Below are 6,155 nucleotides of genomic sequence, written 5' to 3'. Positions count from 1 at the left end.
TTGTATAAACAGTAAAAAAAAAAAAAAAAAAAAAAGAAGGGGGGGGGGAGAATAAGAAATACAAATAAAACTATAAAGTTTCAAAGTCAAGACTGTAAAGTGTTTTAAGGTCATGAACTGTTCCTCTAAAAAATACACAAAGAATTAATATTAAAAAGAAATTGATGAAATTACACCCTAGAAATATGGTTGAGTTAAAAGAGAAAATCTTGTCACTGAGGGAAAATTTGCCACTGTAATTTATTAGAAAACTGATCGGTAGCATGTATAAGAGGAGATATTACAAGGCTAATGGTGGCCTTTCTGGTTATTGAAAATCAATCTTTTAAATTCTGCCCTTTCTTTTGCTATCATTTTTGTGGTTTTTATAGAAATAAGAAGAGAAAAGATCGTTTTTACAACATCACTAGACGTTTGTTCATCACAAAATAATTTTGTTTTCAAATTTTGAAGCAAAAAATACATTGCAAAGTTACTTTTTGATTTTTTCCTTGCTTGGCTTTTATTGAAACCCACTGTATGAAACCCCCAGATGCATGTTAGAAAAAAACACGCCGGCTGCACGAACACAAAGATTTGATTTCAGGCAGAGGGATGCAAAATCTTGTTTTGGGGATTTAAAAAAAAAAAAGCAAAGCAAGGGAAAAAAATGATAAAGTAACTTTGCAATGTATTTTTTGGTTCAAAATTTGAAAACAAAATGATTTTTTGATGAAAAAACATCTAGTGACATGGGCAAAATTAAAAATATTGACTTAATAACCAGAATACCCACCATCAGCCCTGCAAACATTATACCTCCTCTTATACAAGCTCCCAATCAATTTTCTAACAAATTCGAGTGGCAAATTTTCCCACAGTGAGTGACAAGTTTTCACTCTTAGGGTGTAATTTCATCAATTCTCACATTAGGCCATATGTGGCCCCCAGGACCAAAATGAGTTTGACACCCCTGGTCTAGAAACACGCAGGAGGGTCAGCGGTGACCCTGCATTGTCCATCGACCGGTTCAGGGTGAAGTCGGGGTTGTCTAATACTATTCACCAGAGTGCTTGTGCTCCTTTCCTCCACCGTGACGTTCACATCTGCGTCAGTGTCTGACGGAACATAGTCATAGTTTACCACATTGCCAAGCAGTAAATGCCAGGCTGTTACTTCTCTTGTGAGGCGCCCGTCCCTCCTTCCCTCCCTCCTTCTCTGAAAATGCCATGATCAAAGTCTCCATTTTATTGGTGTTAGACTTGACCTTTGGCCTGACTTGGGCCAAAGGTCAACGCTGCACATCACTCATCTCCAGCTGTTGTAAATAAAGAGCCTGGATCCCAGATCTCACTCGCCTCTGTCTCGTAAACAGCGTCTTGGAGATGACCTTGCCGAGCGGACAAGGTCAAACTAATAAGGCTCGCGGACGGCGGCGGGAGCTCTGGGCTCCGAGGATCTGGGCTGAGGGGCCCCGCTCGTGTACCGCACGCCTTGAAAGGCTTCACGCTGCATAACTCCTCCGCCGCCAGCGAGCGGGAGCTGAGCTCGCACACTCTCGGCTCTCACCTCGTTTGTCCCGGACTAGTTCGCATGGAGGCCAACGGTGGGGGTAACATCTGCTGCCCCGTCCACATCCCGGAGAGCACGAGTGTGCCCAGCAGGGGGCAGAAGAAGACCGCTCATTCCCAGCTGCCGCCTCCACCTCCTCCTCCTCCTCTTCTCAGGCCCGCTTCACTCTCATGATCAAGCAACTTGGAATACTTGACTTCCTCTTTCTCGAGTTTCACCCTGGAGCCAGAGTTGGCATTTTTACGATCTGGAATGATTTGTCTGGTTCCGCGGACGAACGCCCTCGCCCCCCCCCTCGTCCGTCCCCCCTCGTCCGTCCCCGGCCTGCACGGTCCTCTCCTCATTCCAGTCGGGCCCCTCCCTGCAGTGCCGTGTCCTGGCCCGGTCCTCCAGAGACGATACCAGTTTGATGCACTTCCAACACATTTCCCTCAAAACAAAGGGCCCGTCTGTTTCTCTTTCAAAGCGGATCCTTGTGCGAACCTGTTACCTTGGAACCTTAAGGTCAGAGGGTCACCGCTGGGCGTTTATCCCCGGGCTCTGCAAACGCCAATCTCAATTTGATGTTCCCTTTAGCTCATTTTAACGTCTGCAATTTGTTTTATTTTAAGAAAAAATCCAGGTGATTTCTCATCTATTCTGGTCTTCGGCTCATAACAGACTAGTTCACGCCCGCTGGGGAACTAAACATCACAATATCTTGATGAATTACCGCCTTGAAAATCATCCTTTTAATCCGAGTTAAGTCGTAGCGATTTCTTAGATCTGTGTTATCGAGCCCGAAGCCCGAGCACGCCCGCAGACGTCTGCAGGAAGGTTGACCCTTGGGAGGACGAGGCCGGGTCTCGCCGTCCCCGGACTGGAGGGGTGTGTTTCCAACCGGCCTCTTCCTACATTTACTGCCGTCTATTCCCTCCTCCGTGCCCACCGGGGCCGGGCCGGGCCGACTCTGCTCCCCAGGTCCGGCCCGGAACAGCAGCTCGTGAACCCGCGCAGCAAAGCTAGAAGGGGCGGCGGGGAAGAAGTCGAGTGCGGGACGGATACGGCCGGGCCTGTTTCCGGCAGATTTTACTCTGCCAAAGCGAAACCCCGCGGGGCCGCTATTCACTCCCATCACGCCTCCTGTGCCGCCACAAACTCAATTAGATCCATCAGCCGCAGCCAAGAGTCCCAGAGCCGGCCTCAGGTAAGGCCAGGGAGAAATTCCATGTGGCGGCCACGGCGTACGGGCCCCACATCTGCGGGCGCGGGAGGCGCTCCATAAATCACACCTGACCTGTGAAAGCTTATTTGGTACTAAATGTCCTTTATTCGCTGCGGGTGTTTATGGTCAGAGAGCTCTGACTCTGAACCGCACGAGCCCCGACCGGAGCGGCGTACGGGACGTGCACGGGGACGGCCGAGGGAGGCGCTGGAGCTGCAAGGATGACGTGTCTTTGTGCAATGTTTGCTTTAATTACTGCCAAAGAGGGGAGTTGAGAGGGCAGCGATCCAGAGCACGTGTTCCAAGAGGAAACGCACACAGGCAGTCAGTGTCTACGACAACTGCACGCTTTCCGTCTGCAGGGAGTGTGTGTGTGTGTGGTGGGGGATGGTCCCCAAATACGACATATTCATTATAAAGACCTTTTATGACCTCCCTGTTTATGTTTATAATCACGAAGAAATGTTCGCTTGCCCAAAATCCACCTCCACTATCGGCCGACCTCAATGTCTGATAGAAACAACCATCTTCTGAGGGCGTAAAATGGATTTGGCTCAAAAAAAATAAAAAATAAAAAAAAATAAAGCTCACTACATGACTCAAAGACAAGACAACTGCTGCAGCAGTCGACCTCACGCTGTGGAGGTCTGACATTTTAGGGGAATGAATCTTCATCGCTCACAACAACTTTACTCAGGATGAGGAAGAAGTGGAGGCCTGCAACGACGGCTGTTTGGAGAGCTGGGGGAGTGTGTGGGGGAGTGTGTGTGTGTGTGTGTGTGTGTGTGAGCGGTCAGATCTGTGTTGGACAATCCAGCAGGGTATGGAGGCTGGTGGGGGCAGGGGTGGGGTGGGAGGTCTGTCACAGCCCCTCCTGGGTAATTGGCTCCAGATGTGAGGCAGCGTGGCCCCTGCGCCAGCGAGGCGTCAGGGCCGCATTAAGAGCTCAGCCCAGGACTGATGGGGTCGTCGAGAGACAAGCTTGTCCCTATTCACCACCACAAAGATCACACTGGACCCCCATACTGCGCCGCTGACCGCCGACACACACACACACACACACACACACCCTCCAACCTCTCACCCTCTGCTGCTCTTCTGCCGGCTGAAGCGAGCCCTGCAACGCTTCTAAAAACACAACATCTTGCTGTTATTGGTGTAACCGAGCCTGGTTTCACTCTGGACCCGTATCCACGGCTCATTATCTCAGAGTCCAATCCATGCGGTAGCGGAGCAGGACGAGGCCCGGCCTTCGCTCTGGCAGACAAAGGCAGGAAGGAGCGGAGCGTCCAGACAACGTGTTTGATGATTGAGCGTGGAAATGGATTCCAACCAGAAAAGCGGCGTGGAATGATGAAGGTGCATGAACCCTGGGAGAGGAAGGAACGACCGCGGGGAAGAAAAATTGATGGCGAGCACTTCATCTGCACCGACGCCGGTGCTTTGCTGGCATCTGTCGAAGTTGCCGTCCGACGGCGAACCGTGAGGAGCGACGGTCGTGCCCGCCGCCGTCAGGTCTGCTGGAAGAAGACCCCCCGAGCACCTTCCAGGACGTAAGGCCGGCGGAACGCAATGACGCAGACAAACACAAAGCAGCTGTTGTGCATTTCCCGACATCCACGGGACGAGCCGTTGTTACCGAAACACAAACAGGAAGAGGAAGTGAATATTCCACCGCGAATATTCCATCGCCTCGCATCTGCGGCGATCGGCTCCGCCCCGTCCGCATCGACACGTATCGAAGGTCACGGCGAGGACGTCCGGATCAGAATTCCGAGAAGAGAAAATAATTCCTCCAAAACACAACGGACACCTCCTGAAGCGACGGGAGAGCGGAGGCTGCCGGCGGGGGCTCCACCTCGGCCCGAGCCTCATTCCATCCCTTCACCCCGGAGATAGTGTTGTCATAGCGCTGGACGCCGGCCCAGGGCGTGAGCGGGTTTAACGAAACAAAAACACTCCCGGGCCGGGCTGAGCGTGCGGGACCTGGAGACAACACCGCTCTGCGATCAGACGCGCCTTTTCCAACACGCGACGAAAGCCAGCGAACAGTCGAGGTCCGGTTATCTCCACCTCCTCTGGTTTTCCTGATCTGCGCGGGGAACTTTAGCGGGACGAGGCCGAAGGCCGCTACTGTGCGCAGAGGCAAACACCATTGTGGAGGTATTGTGAAGCGCGTGAGGCCGCCTGCACAGGAGCCCCGCGGGTTTGGATCGGCAGCATCGCCGCGGTTTGATGTCCAATGTGAGGCTCCAACTCCGATGCCAGCGGTTCGCAACCTCCATACTGACTGTGTTAGAGGTGACCTTCATGACACCTTTTAAGAGGGCAGACTTTTAAAACATACAATGCTAAGTTGGACCTGCCCCCCAGGCAGGAGGTCCAGAGGAAGACCAGAGCGGAGGTTTATGGATGGAGGGGAAGAGGACATGAAGTTAGTTGGTGTCAGAGGAGAAGATGCGGAGAATAGGGTTGGATGGAAGAGCTGGAAAAAGCCCAAAGGAATGAAGAAGAACAATAAAAACTCCTGACTTCCATATAATCCCACATTAGCCTCACAGCAGGACCACCGCAAACACTCCTAACATGTGTATATATAGTATATATGTACGTATGTGTGTGTGTGTGTATGTAGTTTGCAATGTCTTTCAAAATCAAAAAAGATGATATTATCCATTCTCCTGAAATCAATACATCAATAATTAATGGTTTCATTTGAAATAAAAACCATGATTCGGATTCCTCACGAACAGCCAGTGAACACATGAATAAATGTCCTTCTCCAGAACTCCGATGGAGCATCACCCTGCCGAGTCCTGCTCAGGCTCCGTCCTCCACGGCACCGCTGCTGCCCCAAATGCCGCAGGGTTCTCCTGCTCTACACTGGTTCCAAAGTACACACTACGGAGTATTTTGGTGTACTTGCACCAGATGTGCACAATCAAAGTTGAATTGGTACTTTTAATTCTATGAACGGCTCAGAATATGTCATCCTATCCAGATTACATCTCGCAGATAATGGTATTATGACACAGCCCGGGGTGTTCTTAGTGGTGCGGCTCCCTGGGAGTGCCCCTCTGTGGATGCGGGCGGGGGGGCACAGACTTTCCCTTATCTGAGGAGCCTCCTTGAAGGTGGTGCGAAGAGCGGGCAGCTGCAGCTTTCTGCAGGGACTGCGGGGCCGCGCTGCCTAATTCCTCCGATTAAAAGCAGCAGTAGGTTCTGCAGGCAGCATGAATCCAAACAGCAACGTGATTAGAAACGTGCTGAGCATCTGGCTTTCATTAGCTCCGGGCTGAACCCGCCGCACAACAGGTCTCGGCATCGGAGCCGCGGCTGCCAATCAAATAGCGGGCCACATCTTTGCCGCGTTAAGACTGATGAGGCCGACAGCCCCGGC

This window comes from Fistularia commersonii, chromosome 1, assembly GCF_037954325.1.
Source record: "Fistularia commersonii isolate RoL2024-O1a breed Wild chromosome 1, RoL_Fcom_v1.0, whole genome shotgun sequence".
In the NCBI taxonomy this organism is placed as follows: Eukaryota; Metazoa; Chordata; class Actinopteri; order Syngnathiformes; family Fistulariidae; genus Fistularia; species Fistularia commersonii.
Note: the sequence above shows the minus strand (reverse complement) of the source record.